Below are 23,586 nucleotides of genomic sequence, written 5' to 3'. Positions count from 1 at the left end.
CTGTCTCAGCCTCCCAAGCACTGGGATTACAAGTGTGCGTCACCACGCCTGGTGTACTTTTTCTTTTTTAATTGTGAATTTTTTATACTTTTATTAGTGTATTATAGTTTCACATTAAAATGCAGTTCATAGTTATATTGATATACATGCACATAGTACTTGGTGATTTTCCCGTGGCTTCCTCCCGTCCCCATATATGATATTAAGATTGGCATTCATATCTCACTTCTCAAATGTGTATGTAGTGTCAGTGGAAGTATTTCCTTCATTAATTCTGCCTCCACTCCCTCCACTCTCTCAAGACCACCTCCTTCACTCCACTGAAGTTTTTCCTCCATCATCTAAAGTCTTACATCCCCATTACTTTCTAATTTTTCCATATGAGAGAAAACATATGATCCTTCACTTTCTGTGACTGGCTAATCTCACTTAACATAATGTTCTCCAGGTCCATTCATTTTCCTGCAAATGACATCATTTTGTTCTTCTTTATTGCTGAGTAGAATTCTATTGTGTGTATATCCCACAATTTTAAGTCCATTCATCTATTGATAGATACCTGGGTAGGTTCAGTGATTTGGCTACTGTGAATTGTGCTGCAACAAACATGGATATTGCTTATATTACTATAATAATATTCTGATTTTCGTCCCTTTGGAAGATACTTGCCTTCTACTGTGATTGGGAATTGGCTGTTATTGTGTTTTGAGGGCCTTGATGTGTAGCATTAGGTTGTTTAGTTGATGAGTTTTTTGTTTTTCTTATGTAAGCACCCAGTGCTATAATTTTTTTCTTAAAACCACCTTCAAAGTGTCTCAGATTTTGGTATGTTGTGTCTTTATATTCTGCCGGAGCCAGCCAGCAAGAGTACGGGTTCTGAAGTGAGGCGTGAGGATAGAGAATTTTAAATTCTAACATGAGGGAGCCACCAGCCTACTATCTCTACTGGTCGACCCCTGTTCATGAGTCAATATTTCCTATGGGTCGACGACTATGCCTGGGTCAGTATTCTCTATTGCGCCGACACTCCTGGCCAATGCAGCTTCTGGGTCAATCTCATCTTTATTGTGCCGCCGCCGCCTTGTTTTTCCAGAGGTATTTATACACAGTTACAGGTCAATCAACATTCTCGTGCTGCCACCACCAGAATGCAATAAAGACCAATACGAAACACACATTACAGATAGATCTATCAGTACCCTCGTGTTATCACCACCTGATCCTCTCTCAGACCTCTTTGAACTTTCCATAACCCCAAACCTTGTTGACTCTGGGCGAAGGACAATCAGCTGAGTCAGAGACACCAATCTAGGGGAAGGCCTTAATGGCTCCCAACAATATTCATCTAATTCTAGGAATTTTTTTCCCCTTATTTCCTCTTTGATCCAGTCCTCATTGAAAGGATTATTTAATGTTCATGTATTTATGTAATTTCTTTGGTTCTTTCTCTTATTGACTTCTAATTTCACTCCATTATCTAAAAAGATGTAAGGAATCATACTTTTTAAACTTGCCAGTCATTTGTTTTGTGGCCAAGAATATGGTCTATTTTGGAGAAGCTTCCATGAGCAGCTGAGAAGAGTGTATAATCAGCTCTTGTTGCATAGAATATTCTGTATATATCTATTAGGTCCGTTTGGTTTATAGTGTTTTAGGTCTGAAGCGTCTTTACTGATCTTTTATTTGGAAGATAGAAGTGTTGTGAGAGGTGTGTTGGGGTCTTCACAAAAAGTTTGTTTAGAGAGTGGGTTTGCTCATGTTTGGAGCGTAAATGTTTACCTATGGTTATATCTTCTTGTTAGATTATTCCTTTTTATCAGTAAGAAATCACTTGCTTTTTCTCTTCTGGTAAGTTTTGGCTCAAAGTCAGCTTTATCAGAAATGAGTTGTTACCACTAATTTTTTTTTTACTTCCATTTGCAAGGAATATCTTCATTTATCTTTTCACCTTTAACCTATGAATATTTGCCTGTAAGATGACTTTTTAAGCAGCATATAGTTAGATTATATTCTTTAATCCATATTGTCAGTCTATGCCTTTTAATCATACAGTTGAGACCACTTATATTCCATGTTGTTATTGAGAGATGATTTTTATTTTCTGTCATTTTGAGTTGCATTTTATGATTGTTTTAGATTGGATTATGTGATCATTTTTTAAATCCTAGTTGTTAGAGACATCTTGAAGTTCACTTGAAATATCTAGAATTTACTTTTTGTTTCTCTTTTGCATTTTTGTTACTGGAGATTGAACCCTGGGGCATTTTACCTCCAAGCTACGCCCCCTGCCCTATTTTTCTTTATGTTGAAGCAAGGTATCACTAAGTTGCAGAGGGTCTCACTAAGTTGCTTATGTTGTCCAGAAATCTGATTCTTCTGTATCAACCTCCCAAGTATTGGGATTACAAGTGTATACTACCACAGCCTGCTTAGCATTTATTAAGTATTTCAAGAAAAAAACATTTGTTGAGATCTGAAAAGCTGTAGGTACATCAGGTTATTTGTGCATCTTCTATTCCATTGGTCTGCTTATCTGTTTTTTATGCCAATATCATGCTGGTTTTATTATTTTAGCTCTATAGTGTCTTTTGAAATCAGTAAACTGTGATGCTTCCAGCATTGCTCTTTTGCTCAGGATTTTTTTTTTTTTTTTTGAGGTATTGGGGATTGAACCCTACAGGCATTCTACCCCTGAGCTACATTCCCAGCCTCAATTTTTATTCTTTATTTTGAAACAGGGTCTAAGTTATAGAGGGCCTCAGTAGCCTCCCAAGTATTGAGATTACAAGTGTGAGTCACCATGCCTGGTTTCAGGATTCTTTTTATTTAAATTTTTTTTAATCCGGGGTATTTTGTGCTTCTGTTTGAATTTTAGGAATCTTTTTCAAGTTCTGTGGAGAATGTCTTTGGCATTTCATTGGAAATTGCTTTGAATTTGTAGATCTCTTTTGTTAGTGTGGACATTTTAATAATGATTATTTTCCCAGTCCATGAATATGGGATATTTTTCCATCTAATAGTGTTTTAATTTCTCTTTTCAATGTTTTATAATTTGCATTATTGTATCCATCCCCACTTACTTGTTTTTTTTTCTGTGTATTTTATTTAATATATTTTTGAGGCCGTTGTGATTGCTATTGTTTTCCTGATTTCTTCATTAGTTATATTACTATATATAAACAAGCCACTGTGTTTTATTTATTGATTTTGTATCCTGATACTTTGCTGAATTTGTTTAACAGTTCTAAGATTCTTTTGGTGGGATATTTAAGGTTTTCTAAGTACAGAGTCATACTATCTATGAACAGTTTTAATGTGGCTTCTTCCTTTCCTATTTGTATCTCTTTTGTTTTTTTTCTCTTACCTGATTGCTCTAGCTAAAGCTTTCAGTATTATATTGAACAAGAGTGGTATTTTATCAGCATTTTTGCTATTGTGACTGAAATATCTGACAAGCACAATTTAGAGAAGAAAAGGGTTACTTGGGGCTTATGATTTCAGCCCCTGATTTTCCAGCTCTGGGCAGAAACCAAGGTGGCAGGGCCTCAGGGTATGGTGGTGGGAAGCAGAGAGAGTTGGTGGAGGGGACCAGGGAAATATATAATCCTCAAGGACCCCAGTGACCTACCTCTTCCAGCCATGACACCCTCTGAACCTTGCTGCACTGGGGACCATGCTTTCAATACTTAGGCCTTTGGGGGATATTCCAAACCTTAACAAGTGATGAGAGTGGAAATCCTTGTCATTTTCCTCATTTTAGAGGAAATGCCTTCAGTTTTTACTCATTCAGTATGATGTTGGCTATGGGTTTGTCATATATACTTTGTGTTTTGCTAATGTATGTTTCTTCTATACTTGTTTCTTCTAGATTTTTTAAATGAGGGGATATTGAATTTTATCAAAGGCATTTTCTATATGTATTGAGATGATCAGGTGATTTTTATCCTTCTATTTATGTGTTATATTACATTTATTGATTGGCATATACTAAACCATCCTTGAAAACAACTTGATCATGGTGTATGATCTTTTAATTGTATTGTTTAATTCAATTTGCAGGTATTTAGCTGAGGATTTTTGCATCTCTGTTCATCAAAACTGTTGGTCTAGCCGGGCATGGTGGTGCATGTTTGTAATCCCAGTATTCGGGAGGCTGACACTGGAAGGTCACAGCCTCAGCTACTTAGTGAAGCTCTCTGCAACTTAGTGAGACCATGTTTCAAAATAAAGGATTAAAAATAGGGCAGAATGTCCCTGGGTTCCATCCCCAGTATTGCAAAAAAAAAAAAAAAAAAAAAAAACTGCCTATAGTTTTCTTTTCCTATTGTGTTGTTGTTAGGTTCTGGTAGTAGGATAAAACCAAATTCCATTTGAGTTTAGAAGATTTCCTTTCTTTTCTATTTTATGGTATATTTTGAGGAGCATTAGTATTAGTTTTTCCATAAAAGTCTGGTAAAGTTCAGCAGTAAGTCTTTCTAGTCTTAAGCTTTTTTTTTTTTTCCTTTTTTTTTTTTTGGTACTGGGCAGTCTTAAGCTTTTTAAGGAAACTTTTTATTATTGTTTGTTATGGTTTGGGTCTAATATCCCCCCAGTGTCTCATGTGTTCAGATATGGGGCTTTTAGGCAATGATAAGATTATGAATAGGCTGGGCGTGGTGCAGGTGTTTGCAGTCCCTGCATTTGAGAGGCTGAACAGGAGGATCCCAGTTTGCATACAGCCTTAGCTAATACTTAGTGAGGCACTTTTCAACTCAATGAGACCCTGTTTCAAAATAAAGAATAAAAATAGGGCTGGGGGTATAGCTCACACACACAAAAAAGATAAGATTGAGATACTTGATCTCACCAGTGGGTTAATACATTAAATGAATTAATTCATTGATAATGGAATTATCTACTACTAGGGGTAGGTCTTAGAGGAGGTATAGGTTTGGGGGAGGGGCGTGTTTATCTTTTCCTATCCTGTTCTTCTTTCTTCCTTCCTTCCTCCTTGCCTCCCTCCATCCATCCATCATTTTCTCTGCTTTCTAGCTTCCATGAGCTGAGAAGCTTTCCTTCACTATGCCTTTCTGTCATGGTGCTTCACCAAAGGCTAAAGAAATAGTCAGCTGCCATGTGTCGGGGCCCACTCGGCTGGACCGAGATGGCACCCAGGCTTGTTGCCAGCGTGGACTCAAGATGGCGCCTAGGTATGTTGCCAAGTCATGAGGCTCACGAGGCTGGCGGTGCCCTGAGCCTGCGCAGTGAGCCCTATCAGGTGTCCTACGGATGATTAGTGATGCAGCGCCTCGTGCTACCACCAGCCCGCCTGTGAGAGGGTTAGAAATGCGCATGCCCTAGCTGTGGGAAGCTTGGGGTTGGTGGAGTGATGAGGGAGGGGTTATGAGACTGATATATTTGCCTGCTGTGCGCATTGAAGGGGAACACCGGGGAACACAGGGGAACGGGGAAGCATTAAAGGGAAGCATTAAAGAGGAAGCATCACAGACTCGGCGTTTGTGTCTTCTTTCCTGGGGCTCTGCGGGCCGGAGCCCTAGGGACGCGACAGCCATGAACTCAGGTCTCTGAAACCATGAATCCAAATAAATCTTTTCTCCTTTCAGTCTTTTCGGGTACTTTGTCACAGCAACAGAAACTAACTAGCACAGAAAATTGGTACCGAGAGTTAGGTCATTGCTGTGATTGATTATACCTGACTGTATGATTCAGAAATCTTTGGTACTGTTTTTTTGGTGGAATTTGGAAAGGTTTGGAGGTTTAGGATAAATAGTCCTTAGGATATTATAAACAGAGCTTAATGGGCAGTCCAGTGGGAGCTCAGAAGACCAGAATGCCTTTAGCAGTGTGGATAGTAATGATTGTGCTCATGAGATTTCAGATGGGAATGAGGACTCTACTGGCAATTAGATTAGAGATCACAGATGTTGCATTCTGGCAAAGAACTTTGCCCATGTTCTTCGACTGTGTGATTCCAAATCTAAAGGTAATTAAATTTCAAAGCAGCACTGCATTCAGGAAGTGTATACTTTTTTAAGCCAGTTTTATTGCGAGAAGCTGGACAAAAGACCATAGCAGAAGATTTTAAAAAGTTTAGCCAGAAAAGCACATATTAAATTGGAGCCAAGGAAGGTGTGGTTGCTAAAGAGATTAGCGTGGTTAAAGAGAAGCCAGGTACTTTGCATAGAGTCAGTTGAAAACATACTTTGAGGGCATTTTAGGAATCAGCAATACCCGACTCATTTCAGCCTTGAGGGTGTAAAAGTGAAACTTGTTTCAACTTTGCTTTGAGAAGAATTTTATCTGTGGTGGTCTGCTTCTGTAGGGCTCTCTAGGAAGTCCTCTGAATTCTTTATGCTGTGTTTCGGCTACCCTGGGACCCAGAGGGCACTGCAGCCATGATCCAAGGTATCCAACTACTGCTCCTGTTGGCAGCAGACTTGGTACATCCCTGTGATGCTAATTTGCTGTGTCTTGCCAAATAGAAGGCAGAGTTTACCTTGGCAGGCACTGCAGTATGTCAGGAAATCCAATATCTTTTGTGCCATGCATCCTTAGGGCAGAGAGAAGCTCGAGTTGCAACCATCAGTGCTGGGGTGGCAACAGGTGCCGGGCAGGTGTACACCACCATTGGTTAGGAATTTCTATAGAACCCATTTGCTATGCAGATCCCAGGCCTTTTGCTTGTTTAGATTGTATTTTTGGTGAGGTGTTGATTCCTGTGCTAATGGTGTATCCTGAGACTCTCCCTCTTACACCTCTATCCACACTTTCTGCTGTGCTGTATGTGATTGGTGCTGGGTGCTCTGTTTTACATCAAGGTTCAGGTTTCCCTCAGTGTCTGCTGTGGAAATTCAACTTTCTCCTACATTCACCCACTTGATAAACAAGTGCTCTCCAGTTGTTTTGTTTCTATATTGTAGAGAAGAAGATGAATTCTGGGTGCCTCTACTCTAACATCTTAAATCTTCCTGGAACTTCACAGTTTGAATTACAGAGTTGTTATGGTGTCTTTTAATGCCTGGTTGGTCTATTCTTCTTTCAGAGATGTTCATTTGGCTAGTCTTGCTTGTTCTTATCTACCCATAAGAACTTTAGTATTAGTGCCTCTAACTTCATGAAAAAGCTTTTTGGTATTTTTATTTGGAAAGTGTTATTTATAAATTAACTTAATGATGTTGAGTCATTCTGTTCAAGAACAATATCTGTGTTTGTTGTCTTTCAGGATCCTTAAAACTTTTTCTTGACTCTTGGTTGTTTTTGTTTGTTTTGTGGGTCTGGGGATGGAACCCGGGGCATTCGACCTCCGAGCTACATCCCCTGCCCTATTTCTTATTCTTTATTTTGAAACCGGGTGTCAATGAGTTGCAGAGGGCCTCACTAAGTAGCTGAAGCTGTTCACGAACTGTAATCCTCCGGTCTCACACTCCCATATGCTGGAATTACAAGCATGCACCACCATGCCCAGCTCGTGTTTTTTTTTTGTTTTTGTTTTTTTTTTACTATTATAGGTAAAGGTGATTTTGTGTATGTTTTGCTATTATATCTTCTAACTGGGGATTTATTTATATCTTCCATCTGGGGATGGAACCCAGGGGCCTTCGACCTCTGAGCTATATCCCCTGCCCTATTTCTTATTCTTTATTTTGAAACCGGGTGTCAATGAGTAGCAGAGGGCCTCACTAAGTAGCTGAGGCTGTCTGCGAACCGTAATCCTCTGGTCTCACACTCCCATATCCTCTGGTCTCACACTCCCATATGCTGGGATTACAAGCATGCACCACCATGCCCAGCTCGTGGTTTTTTTTTTTTTTTACTATTATAGGTAAAGGTGATTTTGTGTATATTTTGCTATTATATCTTCTAACTACTTCCTAATTTTATGAAGATTAGATTTCTGTGTTGATTTTATATCAACTTTACTAATTTTTCTGTTGTGAGTTTTATCATTGACTTTCTAGGGATTTCAGATATATAATCACAGCTATAAATACAGACTTACTTCCTTTCTAATGTTTTTGTCTGTAGATAATTTTTCTTATCTAACTGCTAATTGGCATTTACCTCAAATTAAATGTTATATTAAATGTAGTGAAAATAATGAAATTCCTTTCTTGTTCCTGATCTAAGTGAAAATGCTAAGGAAATATCTTTGCTCCAGCTGTTGTAACAAAGTGCTGTGTCCTTGGCTTAAACAACAGCAGTTCATTTTTTCACAATTCTGAAGGCTTAGAGTCCCAGATCAAGGTACTATCCAACGTAGTTCCTGGTGTGAGCGCTCTTTTCCTTGCTTGTAGAGTCTACCCTCTGACTGTGACCTCACATGGCAGGGTTAGTGGCTTAGGAAGAGAAAAATCTCTCCTATTTCTCTTCTTATAAGAATGCTAATACTGATACACCTAAAGGTATAATACAGTCACACCTTTAGACTCTTTTTTAACTTTACCTTCCTAAAACCTCTACCTCCAAATGTATTTATATTGGGGATTAGAGCTTTTGCATATGAGGGGGGACATGCAGATTTTCAATTCATAATAGGCAATATTTCTTGATTTCTGCGTTCTTTAATGTTTTCAAGAAAGTATTGAATTTTGTTGGAAGGCTTTTTGAGTATCTGCAGATAATTATATGTTTTTTCAACATATCTGCTGGTATGGTATAATGTTTTCAGATTCCATAATATTGAACCAATTGTGCATTCCTGGAATAAATACCACTTGATTTTTGTGGATCATTCTTTAAATGTGGCATAGGATTATGTTTTCTGATATTTTGTCTTACTATTCATAAGTCATATTAATTTATAACTTACTTTACATTGCCTTTATCGAGCTTAGTTATTGGTGTTACACATATAAATAGAAAAGGTTATTAATTTTTTCTTTTGAGTTTTCTAGAAAGATTTGTTAAGAGACAAATCTTTTTCTCTTTTTTTTTTTTTTTTTTTTTTGGTACTAGGGTTCCTGGAAGCCCTTCTACCTCTGGGCTACACTACCAGACCTATTTTTACATTTTTAATTGGAAACAGGGTCTCCTAAGCCAGCGCGCACGGCTGGCTTCGAACCTGCGCGATCCTCCTGTCTCTGCCTCCCAAGCGCGGGGATTACAAGCGTGCGCCACCACGCCCGGCCTTTTTTCTCTTTTTTTAAACAAGTTTTAATTTGGTAGATCTAAAATATTTGTTAGATATATTTTTTTCTTTAGATGTTGGTTAAAGGACAAACCTTCTTCTCTAGAAATAAAGACTCTAGTCTCTATTAAGACTTTCTAGACAAATAATAAAGACTCTAGTCTCTTAATGTTTTATTCTGTGAAACGATCTAGACCTGCTGCTGTTGTTTTGTAGGATGGTTTTTAAATGATTTATACTCATTTCTTCTAAGAAAATATCTATTTAAAGCTTTTGATCTTTAATGGGCTCAATTTTAGTAAATTATTGGATTTTCAAATTTACTTGCAGTTGTATTTGTAAAATAGAATCTTAAAATTTTTTCTAATGCTTATTTTACTGTTCTCTTCAGTTTTTCTCCCTTTTCATTACTTGTTTTGTATCTTGTACTTTGGCCCATTTTTCTTCATTAAGTTGGCTAGTGATTTGCCTATTTTGTTCACTTTTTTTTTTTTTTTTTTTTTTTTGGTGGTACTGGGGATGGAACCTAAAGGCTTTTAACTCCGGGCTATACTCCCAGATATATTTTATATTTTATTTGGAAACAGGGTCTCACTAAGTTTCTGAGAGCCTCAGTAAGTAGCTAAGGCTGGCTTCAAACCTGTGTGATCCTTCTGTCTCAGCCTCCCAAGCGCAGGAATTGCAAGCATGCGCCACCACATCCGGCTTCTTTGTTCACTTTTTTTAAACAAGTTTTAATTTGGTAGATCTAAAATATTTGTTAGATATATTATATTTTTTTCTTTAGATGTTGGTTAAAGGACAAACCTTCTTCTCTCCAACCCCTGATAACCATCAGTCTACCTTCTGCTTCTAAGAGTTTATCTTCTTTAGAGTCCAAATATAATTGAGATCCTGCCATATTTGTCTTTCTGTTCTTATCCTATTTCACTTAACATACTGTCCTCTAGTTTCATCTGTGTTATTGAAAATGACATTTTCTTTCTTTGTTAAGGCCATTGTGTATATGTACCACATTTTATCCTCTCATTGGTCAATGAACTACTTTGATATACTGATTTTATTTCTTTTGGATTTATATCCAGAGTATAATTATTATAAAATAGAGTGGTTCTAAGTTTTGAGAAACCTCCCCTCTCTTTTCCATAAGGACTTCAGTTAATATATATTCTTATCAATAGTGTACCAGGGTTCCCATTTCTCCACATCCTGATAACACTTGTATTGTTTTTCTTTTTTATAATAGCTATTCTAAGAAATATGTGGTGATAATCTCATTGTAGTTAAAATTTAGATTTCTCTGATGTTTAGTGATATTGAGTACTTTTTTATGTACCTGCTATACATTTCTTGTATATCTTCTTTGGGTAATTGTCTATTTAAGTTCTTTTCTTATCTCTTTATTTGTTAATTTTCTTAACTTTGAGTATTTGTGTTTCTTTATATTTTGAATATTTCTTACTATATATATAGTTTATCTTTATTTTATCTTATTCTGTAGAATCTTGCTTCTGTTGCAAAGAAGCTTTATAGTTTGAGGTAATTCCATTAGTTTTTTTTTTTTAGTTTTAATGTTTCTTGCTTATTGTTTTGTGTATCTCTTTAGAGACTTAAATGTCTAGATTCTAGAACTTGACTCTTCTTTGCTGTTTCAACTACTTTCATTTCAACTGTGTTCTCATTGACCTTTTCTGTTTTTTAAAATTTCTTGTGTGATTTTTTAACACTTTCTTATAATTTCATTAGAATCTGCTATCATTGGTGTACTTTATAATATGGCCTTCATTCTTCAACTTTCACTTAATTTTGTCTTTTTCTTAAATTTCTTTCCTAAGGTAAGCCAACTCTTAATTCTTTTTTTGTTCATTTCTGTTCCTAATTTCTGAATTTCTCTTTTAAGATATTTTATTGTATCATAAATGTTTGTTTAATTAAGTAGACTTGCGGAAGATGGAGACGGAGGAAAGCGGCACTTACAAGTCCCGCTAACAATCCAACTCTACTACCACAAAACCAGCGCCTTTCAGAGCCAGAAAACACCACCAGCAAAGAAATAAAAACGGTAAATACAAGGGACAGAGAAAAAGGTCTGGAAAAACAAGACACCGGAAAAAAACCAGCCCGAAGTGCCATGCCCGCGTGGCGCGGAGCGGCCGGAGCAGCCGGAGCGACCAGAGCCGCGGCGCAGAGCGGCCGGAGCAGCGCGGCCTACATCTCCCCTAGCAGCACCAGGCTCCAGAGAGGAGGGAAACTCAAAACAGAGCTCAAATCCAGAGAGGAGGTACTCTGGCCTCGTGGCCTAGGATGCAGAAGAAGCAGCGTCTTACTGCTGGCGGCAGCGGCGAGTTCACTGGACGGCCCTAGACCAACCCACTCAACCAGCCACCAGGCGCCTGAGAGGAGGGGTGGGCAGCAAGCCGAGGTGAGCAGGTGCTGAACAGCCGGGCGGCAGTCAGCAGTTTTGTTGGTGCAGGGAACATCTAAAGCTCCCAAGGGCCGGGCACAGTACAACTGGCAAGGACTCAGAGCGGAGTTCAAAACCAGAGAAGAAATGCGCCGCATCACGGCCGAGGGCGTGGCAGTGGTGCCATATTGCCAGTGGCAGCAGCAGCGAATCCACCAAGTTCACTACAGCTCCATCAGCGCACTCAACAACCGTGAGTCAAATTGCGGCCCCTAGGGGAGAAATCCCAGTGCTGCACTCCCAAGGACTTGTGCAGATAGTCTCCCTGGGTCGGAGATTTTAGCAGTGCAGCCCGGTGGGGGAGTGGCAGTGGCAGAGATATCATACCATAGTCACAACTCCCCTCTGGAGAACGCCCAACTTGGCACTCCCCACGGTCTAAGCAGCCTTGATTGACTCCCTGGGTCTGAGACTTTGTGATACAACCCAGTAAAGGAGTAGTGGTGACTGAGATACCACAGACTCGAGATCCAGAGCATCTTAAGTGAACTCATAGTGACTCAGGGAAGAACCCAGAGAAGGCACAAACTTCCAAAATCATGGGAAAGAGAAATAACAATGGAGCAGTGAATGCCAACAACCCCACAACATCAGAATCTGATAACACAGAATTCCAAAGATCTCTAGAAGATCAAATTAGGAAAATAACTTTAGAAATAATAGAGGACTTTCGAAAAGAATTTAGAGAGTCAAAAAGAGATAAAGGATGCAATTAATGAAGTAAAGGCCTCAATTCAAAGTATAAACAACAGATTAGACCACATGGAGAATAGAATCTAGCTTCTTGAAGATGATCATTCTAAAAATGAACGCATAGTTTCTAATTTAGAAAAAAAAAAAAACCCGACAGCAGGAATCTGACATTGAAGAAATATGGGCCCATTTCAAGAGAGCTAACCTAAGAATAATTGGAATAGAGGAGGGAAAAGAAGGTGAAACCAAAGTGATCAACAATCTCTTCAAGGAAGTAATAGCAGAAAATTTTCCAAACATAGAGCAAGAGGTCGATAGACAGGTCCAGGAAACTTATAGAATTCCCTTTAGACAGAATCAGAGAAGAGGATCCCCACGCCACATAATTGTCAAAATGACTAATGTGGAAGCCAAGGAGAGAATCTTAAAGGCAACAAAAACAAAAGGCCACGTGACATACAGAGGCAAACTAATTAGAATCACTCCAGACTTCCCAAACCAAGTCATGAGAGCCAGAAGGCCTTGGAGTAACATATTCCAAACTCTGAAAGAAAACAACTTCCAGCCAAAAATTTCCTACCCAGCAAAACTATCCATCAAATTTGATGGGGAAATAAGAAGTTTCCATGACAAACAGCAACTGAAGGAATTTATGTCTTCAAAACCAGCGCTAGAGAAAATACTCAAGGAGATTAACCGCAAAGAGGAAATGGGTAATACATGCCAGAACCAAAGAAACAAGAATTCCCATCCAGCAGACAACTAAGCAAAGAAGAATAAACAGTATCTCAAACAGAAATAAGATCTTAACATGTTGGGAATTAAAAATTATCTCTCTATAATCACACTGAATGTAAACGGCCTCAACTCCCCAATAAAAAGACATAAAGTGGCATAATGGATTAAAAGCCAGAATCCATCCATCTGCTGCTTACAAGAAACACACCTCACAAGTAAAGATAGGAACAAACTCAAGGTAAAGGGCTGGAGCAAGGTAATCCATGCTAATGGTACTCGAAGACAAGCAGGAGTAGCAACTATGATATCAGACAAGTTAGACTTCAAACCCAAACTTATTAGAAGAGAGAAAGAAGGTCACATTTTACTGGTAAAAGGAATAGTCCAGCAAGAGGAAGTAACAATAATCAACATCTATGCCCCAAACATAGGGGCAGCTACTTTCATAAATCAAACTCTTTGTGACATGAAGTCACACATAAATCCAACACAATAATACTGGGAGACTTCAACACACTTCTCACAATACTAGACCGATCTTCCAGACAAAAGGTCAGTAAAGATGTCTCAGAACTAAAGAACACCATTAACCAAATGGACCTGTTGGACACATATAGAATGTTTCACCCAACTACAGCAGAGTTTACATTTTTCTCAGCTGCTCACAGAACCTTCTCCAAAATAGATCACATCCTGGGACACAAAATGAGCACTAGCAAATTCAAGAAATATTACATACTTCCCTGTGTCATTTCAGACCGTAATGGAATGAAACTAGAAATCAACTATAAGAAGACCCAGAGAATCAATATAAACATTTGGAGACTGAACACCACACTTCTGAATGAAGAATGGGTCATAGAAGATGTAAGAGGTGAAATCAAGAAATTTCTAGAAAAAATGAAAATAAAGAAACAACATATCAAAACCTCTGGGACACTTTGAAGGCAGTATTAAGAGGAAAATTTATAGCACTGAGTGCTCACATAAGAAAAACAATCTTTAAATAAATAGCCTTATGACACACCTCAAAGCCCTTGAAAAGCAGGAACAATTGAACCCCAAAGCCAGCAGAAGACAGGAAATTATTAAAATTAGAGCAGAAATTAATGAAATAGAGAATAAAAAAACAATACAGAAAATCAAAACCAAAAGCTGGTTTCTTGAAAAAATTAACAAGATTGATAAACCACTAGCCAACCTAACTAAAAAAAAAGAGAGAATCAACTCAAATTATGAAGATAAGGGATGAAAAAGGAGACATTACTACTGACAGCGTAGAAATCCAGAGGATTATCAGAAACTACTTTGAAAAACTATACTCCAACAAAATGGAAAATCTGGAGGAAATCAACAACTTCTTAGATAAATACAACCTTCCTCAACTGAGTCAAGAAGATATAGAACACTTAAACCAACCAATAACAATCAAAGAGATTGAAATAGCAATCGAGAGCTTACCATCAAAGAAAAGCCCAGGACCAGATGGTTTCCCAAGTGAATTCTATAAAACCTTTATAGGAGAATTAATCCCAATACTACTCAAACTATTTCATGAAATAGAAAAAACCGGGACTCTACCAAATAAATTCTTTGAAGCCAACATCACACTAATACCAAGACCGAATAAAGACAGTTAAAGGAAGGAAAACTACAGGCCTATATCTCTGATGAACTTGGATGCAAAACTATTAAACAAAATTTTAGCAATACGCATTCAAAACCACATCAAGAAAATCATTTACCCTGACCAGGTAGGGTTCATCCCAGGGATGCAAGGCTGGTTCAATATATGAAAATCAATCCATGTATTTCATCATATAAACAGAATCAAAGACAAAAACCACATGATCATCTCAGTAGATGCTGAAAAAGCATTTGATAAAATTCAACATCCATTTATGATAAAAACACTGCAGAGAATTGGAATAGAAGGAACATATCTCAACATTATTAAGGCAATCTACAATAAGCCCACTGCCAACATCATATTAAATGGGGAAAAACTTCAAGAATTCCCCCTAAAAACTGGAACGAGACAAGGATGTCCACGATCACCACTTCTCTTCAATATAGTACTAGAGACTCTAGCCAGAGCAATAAGGCAAGAAAAGGAAATCAAAGGAGTACAAATAGGAAAAGAAGAACTCAAGCTTTCACTATTTGCAGATGACATGATACTCTATTTAGAAAACCCAACAAACTCAACCAAAAGGCTTATAGAACTGATCAACAAATTCAGCAAGGTATCTGGATACAAAATCAATCTTAAAAAATCAGAAGCTTTCTTGTACACCAACTATAAATCCACTGAAAAAGAAATTCAGAAAATACTTCCACTCAGGATCTCCCACAAAAAAATAAAATACCTAGGAATAAACTTGACCAAGGAGGTAAAAGATCTCTACAAAGAAAATTATAAAACACTGAAAAAAGAAATCGAAGAAGATCTTAGAAGATGGAAAGATCTTCCATGTTCATGGGTTGGCAGAATAAATATCATTAAAATGGCCATCCTCCCAAAAGTGATCTACAGATTTAATGCAATGCCCATTAAACTACCAAGATCATTCCTCACAGACATAGAAAAATCGGTCCTTAAATTTATCTGGAATAACAAAAAGCCCAGAATAGCCAAGGTACTTCTCAGCAACAAAAACCACGCAGGAGGAATCACAATACCTGACTTTAAACTATACTACAAAGCCATTGTAATAAAAACAGCATGGTACTGGCAAAAGAACAGATATATAGACCAATGGAGCAGAATAGAAGACCCAGAAACAAGTCCACACACTTTCAGCCAATTGATTTTTGACAAAGAGGCCAAAAACATACACTGGAAAAAAGATAGTCTCTTCAACAAATGGTGTTGGCAAAACTGGTTAACCATATGCAGAAAATTGGATGTTAATCCCACTTTTTCACCCTGTACAAACGTCAACTCACGATGGATCAAAGACTTGGAAATTAAACCAGAGACTTTGAAGCTCCTTGAAGAGGGCATAGGTCCAACACTACAACACATAGGCATAGACAAACATTTCCTCAACAAGACCCTAAAGGCACAACAAATTAAAAGGAGAATCAATACATGGGATTGCATGAAACTGAAGAGCTTCTGTTCAGCAAAGGAAACTATCAAGAATCTCAATCGAGAGCCAACAGAATGGGAGAAGATGTTTGCCACCTACACCACTGATAGAGGACTAATATCTAGAATATACAGAGAACTCAAGAAACTCAACACTAAGAAAACAAAGCATCCAATAACAAAATGGGCAAATGAACTAAGTAGACACTTAACAAAAGAAGAAATTCAAATGGCCAATAAATGCACTAAAAAATGCTCAACATCACTGGCAGTCAGAGAGATGCAAATCAAAACTACCCTGAGATTTCACCTAACTCCAACTAGAATGACCATCATTCAAAACACAAACAACAACAGATGCTGGCGAGGATGTGGAGAAGTAGGAACTCTAAGACATTGTTGGTGGGATTGCAAATTAGTGCAACCACTTTGGAAAACAGTATGGAGAATCCTCAGAAGAATGGGAACAAATCTACCATTTGATCCAGCAATACCACTGTTGGGTATCTACCCAAAAGAAAAGAAACCAAACTACCAAACTAATGCATGTGTATCTATGTTCATAGCTGCACAATTCACCATAGCCAAACTATGGAACCAGCCAAGATGTCCATCAACAGATAAATGGATTACAAAACTGTGGGATATGTACACAATGGAATTTTACTCAGCCATTAAAAAAAATACTCAATTACATCATTTTCAGGGAAATGGATGGAACTGGAGGACATTATGCTAAGTGAGATTAGTCAGGCACAAAAAATAAGAAATTAGATGCTTTCCCTAATATGTGAGAGTTAGGGAGAAAAGAGGAGTAAACAAGAGAACCTAAAGGAGGAGAAATGAGGGGGGAAGAGGAAAATCTCTAAAGCTCACAATGTACTTAAATATATCGAAGTCAATCACTAAGCCAAGCAAGGGAGGCAGGGACGGGGAGGGAATGGGGTGGGATTTGGGTAGGGGTTAAATCAGCAATGAGTACATGTTTGTACACACAAGTTTTTTACCCCAGTAAGTTGTATGAATATAATGCACCTATAAAAAAAATTAAAAAAAAAAGTAGACTTAATTAAGTTTGGGGTATTGTGTTACATTTTTATTCTGCTTTGCCATTGGGAAGTTATTTTTGTAAAGTACATATTGTTTTACTTTTATACTTTTATTTTTTAAAGTAGATTAAGACTGTTTCACTGTATATCTGTAAACAGGATTGGCAATTTGTAGTGGTTTTACAAGCTTTGTAGTTCATGTTATTCCTTTCTGTCCATGTTAAAAACAAATTGTTTTTAAATTTGGACTAAAGGAGCTGGCTTTTTGATGCACACCTGTAATCCTAGACCTTGGGAGGCTGAGACAGGGTGATCACAGGTTCAAGCCTCAGCAACTTAGAAAGGCCTTCAGTGACTTAATGAGACCATTCAAAATAAAAAATAAGACTGGTATGTGTGTTGGGTGGTAACTCAGAGAATGCTCCTGGGTTCAATCCTGAATACTATGAAAACAAAAGGATTGGACAAAAGGTTATAGTTGGGAGGGGCTGCATATTCTTTCTCACTTTTGGAGCCAAGGACTCTCTTTCAAGATTCAAAATTCTTACTTTTTCTCTTCCTTTTACCCTGTAGTTCCCAAAGTATGGTTTTGTTATTTTTAACCAGCTTCTCCTACTGAAGTTTTTCTATTCCAGAATTATCCTATTCCGAGTCCTACACTCAATCCTTTTCCTGTCATCAGTGTTCTTACCTATGAGTAGATGTTCCTTCTCTCTCTCCCTTTCTTTCTTCCTTCCCTTTTTAATTTTTCTTTCTTAACAAGCATTGTCTGATTTTAGAAGACATCTTGATCATCTGTGTCTCTCATATAACAGGTCCTTCATTACCTTTGCCATGCATGTGATTCTATTATTATTATTATTATTATTATTATTATTATTTATTATTTGTGTGTGTTAGTATGAATTCTTTTTTTGTTTTTTATTGGCGCATTATAGTCACACATCTTAATGGGGGTACAGGTTGGTAGAGGCATACATGCACATATCACTCATTAGCCATTCCCTAATTCCCACCTCATTCCCTTCCCCCCCTTCTTCTTTCTCATATTTGGCTTAGTGATTGACTTTAATATGTTTGTGAATAATTCTTGAACCATATGAAGTATATTGACATGCTTTAGGGATCCAAGAACCTAGTAAAAATAATTTTTTTTTCTATTTCTTTTAAAGTTATATTTGTGAAAATTATTTTATGTGAAATTAAAGTATTAGGTATTGTTTTAAAGAAATAAGGAATATTACAATATGATTGATTATCATTGTTAACATTTACATTTTAAGTGTTTTTCCACAGGCCAGAATTAAAGAAATGGTATCTATCCTTAGTGACCATAGGCATCTTGAGTGATGGATATAAGTGATGCAGAGTTTCATATGAGGCAAGGAACTAGACTATGAAAACATGAGGCCAAATGGCTAAAGACATCTCACATTTGTTCATCATGAAAGTACAGTAATGACTATAGTTGTTTTCTGTGTGATTACTTGATGAGAACTTGCACTTGTGCTGGGATTTGTCCCTAAGGCAGAAGTCTCACATGGTATTATTGTATTACAAAGTACAGAATCCATATACAAATAAAAATACCATGTTGAATCTTTGTGCCCTGAAGTAGTCAAGCTGGTTTGTGGCCTAGTACAGAGAAGAACATTTGAAGATTTGTCTATAAATACTGCCATTACTTGAAAATGTTTTCTGTGATGTTTTGAGGCAAATCAATGAGCTATTGAAAACTGTTCCATTTCTTATAAGCATTTACCGGGATGAAACTTACTCTACTATGTAATGCCCACTTTATTCAAGAAGTCCTGTTTTGTGAGCCTTTTTAAGAGAAATATTAAAAAGTCTTTGCTCCCTCTTAAGTGATAAATAGTTTATTTTCCCAGAAAAGCTTTGAAAGGAATTTGTTGGTATGCTGTGTATGTCTCACCTGTAATGCTTGGCAGCAAGTCTTCTTTTGCTGTTTTGCTGAAGTCCACACATTGTGATGCATTGCTCTTCATATTAGCATTCTTGGCATGAGAAACTGCCAGCTATTCTGAAAGGAGCAGTGAGCTTATTACAAGCCAAGACCTTGAATCACTACCTTTTGAAGAGATTTAACTGTATACAACGTTCTCTTTTATTCCATTTTTCTAGAAATTAACTCATACAGTCATTATTAAAGTGGAAGTTTCACAGGACAAAAGAAAAATCTGAGAGGAAAATTTAATAGGAAAGATTGGTATCACTTTGATGCATCCAAATTTTTTAATGCATCTGGATGCTTGCATAAATTTGTAGTGGTTTGGATCTGGAATGTCTCCCACAGACTCATGTGTTTGAAGGCTTGGTCCTAATACAGCAAGGTTCAGGTTTCTTTCCATTTCCTTGATGGTTAGTGTTGTGTTCTTTTCACATGTTTATTATCTATTTGAATATTTTCTTTAGTAAAGAGTTTAGGTTTTCATTCATTCTTTTGTTTTTATTGGTGTAATGTAGTCATACATCTTAATGGAGTACAAGATGGTAGAAGCATACATCACTCATTTATCCCTTCCCCATTTCCTCCCCCCACTTCTTATGTCTGGCTTAGTGATTGACTTGATATGTTTATGAATATACATCATGTCCATTAGGGAATTTCACTTTCCCCCCTCCCATCACCCCTAGTTAGGTCTCCTTTTTTGCTTATCTGTGGTTTCTCCTCTTTCATCTAGAGTTTCTCCTGTGACCCTTTTTCTCCCTAACTTCCACATATTAGGGAGAGCAACTGATTTCTTTTTGTGACTAACTAACTTAGCGTAATATTTTCCAGTTCCATCCATTTCCTTGTAAATAATGTAATTTTGCTCTTTATGGCTGAGTAAAATTCCGTGTGTGTGTGTGTGTGTGTGTGTGTGTGTGTGTGTGTATACCATAGTTGTGTAATCTATTCATCTTGGCTAGTTCTTCCATAGTTTGGCAATAGTGAATTGTGTGGCCATGAACATAGATATGCATGCATTAGTTTGGCAGTTTGGTTTCCATTCTTTTGGACAGATACCTAGGAGTGGTATTGCTGGATCTTATGGTAGATTGGTTCTCATTCTCCTAAGGATCCTCCATACTGTTTTCCAAAGTGGCTGTACTAATTTGCAATTCCACCAGCAATGTATTAGAGTTCCCACTTCTCCACATCCTCACCACTATTGTTTATTGTTTGGGTTTTTAATGTTTGCCATTCTACTTGGAGTTAGGGTGAAATCTCATGGTAAAAAACAGACACATAGACCAATAGAACAGAATAGAAGTCTCAGAAACAAATCCGCACACTTACAGCCAATTGATGTTTTGACAAAGGTGCCAAAAACATACACTGGAAAAGAGATAGCCTCTTCAACAAATGGTGTTGGCAAAACTGGTTAACCATATGCAGAAAAATGGAAATAAACCCTACTTTCTCACCCTGCACAAGAGTCAATTCAAGATGAATCAAAGACATGGAAAACAGATCAGAGACCTTGCAGCTGCTTGAGGAGGGCATAGACCCAACACTTCAACACATAGGCACAGGTAAAAATTTTTTCAACAAGACCCCATAGGCACAAGAAACTAAAAGGCAGATCAGTGCATGGGATTGCATTAAAATGAAGAGCTTCTGTACAGCAAAGGTAACTATCAAGAACCTTAACACAGAGCTGACAGAATGGGAAAAAAATTTTGCCAATTATTCCTCCAATAGAGGATTACTATCTAGGATATACAGAGAACTCAAGAAATTCTGTGCTAAGAAAACAACCCAATCAAAAAATGGGCAAGTGAACTTTAAATAGACACTTTACAAAAAATAAATGGCCAATAAATGTATGAAAAAATGTTCAACATTATTAGCAATCAGAGAGATGTAAATCATTTTTTTCTATTGTGTGATTTTTTTTCCTTGAGAGAGGGTCTGATTATGTTGCCTTGGAGGGGGGTATTGAACTCCTGGGCTCAATTCAGCTAGTTACTCAATTCCTGAGTAACTAGGAACACAGGCCTGTGCCATGGCACTTGGCTCTCTGTTGGAGTTCTGTATATATTTGTAGGAGTTCTGTATATATTCTAGTTGTGGATTCTACTCAGAAATATATATTACAGATATCTTTTCCCTTTCTATTGGCTGTCATTTTACTCCTTTAATGGTGTATTAATTTTATTGTGACTCTCTTGTTAATTTTTTATTGTTAGCACTTTTTATATCTGCTTAACAAATTTTTGCATATTCTTAGGTCATAATAATGTTCTTGGAGTTTTCCTTTTCTCACTTTGTTGTGTTTTGTATAGATATTATCTTTAATCCTTCCAGAATTGATTTTTGTGTATAATTTGTGATAGGAGTCAAAATGGTTCTTGTTCATTTTAGATGTACAAACACCAGATTTGTTAATTCAGTACAAAACATATATTAGTTGATATAGATAGCCATCTTCTCTAAAATCAAAATATGCATGATGTTGTGGAAAATCATACTTTCAAAGTAGTCACCACTATCTTGTTTTTAATTTTTTTTCAGTGCTAAATATTGAACCAGAGGTGTTCTAACACTGAGCTGTATCTCTAGCCCTTTTATTTTTTATTTTGAAACAAAATCTCACTAATTTACTGCATGCCAGTCTCAAACCTGTGATCCTCCTATCTCAACTTCCTAGGTGTTAAAGGCATGCCTGGCTAGTCACCACTATCTTTTCAAAGGAAAGGCAAATTCATTCTTACTATTTATTCTTAGATATTGCTAAATTCATTTTAAATATACTAAGCACCAGTTACATCTCATTTTTAAATACTGTATGTCTAATTGTCTAATAGTTGTGAAAGACATTAGGTCTATACTGACCTATCATTATTCTCTGCAGATGAGTCTTTGTTGAAGCTGCTAAAACTAAAGCTAAATTAAGCCCCAAATAATAGTGTATTGTCAGTCATACACAGTCATAATAATCACTGTGGGAAGACCCTTTGGTCATTCCAAAAGAGAACACTAAATCTAAGTTGGGGGATTGATTTGTACAATTCCATCTTCCACTGACCTTTGAAGCAATAGTCAGTGATCCTTGAAGCAAGATTTTTAAGAAAAATTATACTGGTAAAAATAGTTTAATGACAGTATTACTATAGACATTTACTGAAAACTATAATGGCTAGAAGAACTTTCGAAGTATCAGATGTGTGTTTTTCCTGTCTATTGCACTAAGCTTTCTGAAGGCAACATGGTGCCTGTCTCCTGAATTCCCAGCACCTACTAAGCTTAGTACCTGGATACCAATAGCTTAATAATAATATAAATTTAAATTTCTTTGAGAATTCCAATTTTTGTTTTTGAGACTGAAATGCTCCTATCCTAGATTCTATAAAGTTGTTCCTTGTTCTGTTTGTAAATGAAGAGTAATGCTCTTTAAGCAAGCTCTGTTTCCCTATATTAGAAGTAGATAGGATTGATATGCTTTTGCACTAGCAAGTGACTTTCTACCCCTTTATATCATCTTTCTAAGTTGAAGGCCCCCAAAGGAGCATTGTTCCATAACACACCTCTCAGTAGATTGAGTTTTCGTTTAGTTAGGAACATCAGGCTTCTTAAGTTTCATAATAATATTAGCTTCATTTTTGGTCACTCTGAACCACATGTATCTCTTCTTTCCTTTAAACACAGAATATTTCCTTTTAACATCTTCCAGAGTTTAATTAAATATTGTTCATCTACCCAAAGTGTAATTGCTCTGTAAAGTGGATATAAATTCACTGTCAGAGGAATTAGATTGGTAAACTAAGTGAGTGAAATGGACTAGGCATAATAAAAATTATATTGCTGTGATGTGATATATGATTATTGAGGCTTTAGGATTAGAAGCATTGAAAATTGTTAGAACTGTGGAAAATTAGAGTGTGACTTTTTCTATGTGGAAATGCCACCACTTAGGTACAACCATTTGGAAAAGTGCCTTAGTTTCTGTGTTAGATTTTTGTCACTACAACAGAATACCTGAGTTAACAGACTTGCAAAGAACAAAAGGTGTATCAGCTTAAAATGTGGAGGTTCTAGTCCATGATCAGTTGACCCCATTGTTTTGGGCCTGTGGCAAGGCAGCACATCATAGTGGGGACAAATGGCAGAACAAAACCACTCACTTCATGGTCAGGAAGCAACAGAGTGAGGAAGGGGCCAGGGTCCCACAATCCCCTGAAGGACTGAGAGACCTAAAGACCTCCTTATTAGACTTTACCTCTTTGAAGTTCCACTGTCTTCCAGTATTGCTACTCTACAGATCAAGTCTTTAACACATGGACCTTTGGGGACATTCATTTTAAAATAGAGCAGTTTCCTTTTATAATTTTTTTCTTGTGAATTTTCTTCAAGAGAAGCCGGAAATTTAGAATTTATGTGACATTTCCAGATCTTTAAAATCTTGGCAACTAACTT

At 37.1% G+C, this 23,586-nt stretch overlaps 1 protein-coding gene across 1 annotated transcript in view; it reads left to right on the top strand.

The window, feature by feature from the left end:
• The window catches only part of DCBLD2 (discoidin, CUB and LCCL domain containing 2), a gene marked incomplete at both ends in the record, with an annotated part of 92,969 nt that overhangs the window by 21,534 nt on the left and 47,849 nt on the right, over positions 1–23,586 (top strand). The window lies entirely within an intron of this gene.

The sequence above is a fragment of the Muscardinus avellanarius genome, assembly GCF_963383645.1.
Source record: "Muscardinus avellanarius genome assembly, chromosome: 5".
Classification (NCBI taxonomy): domain Eukaryota; kingdom Metazoa; phylum Chordata; class Mammalia; order Rodentia; family Gliridae; genus Muscardinus; species Muscardinus avellanarius.
The sequence above is the reverse complement of the archived record's forward strand: the minus strand, read 5'-3'. Positions and strand labels throughout refer to the sequence as shown.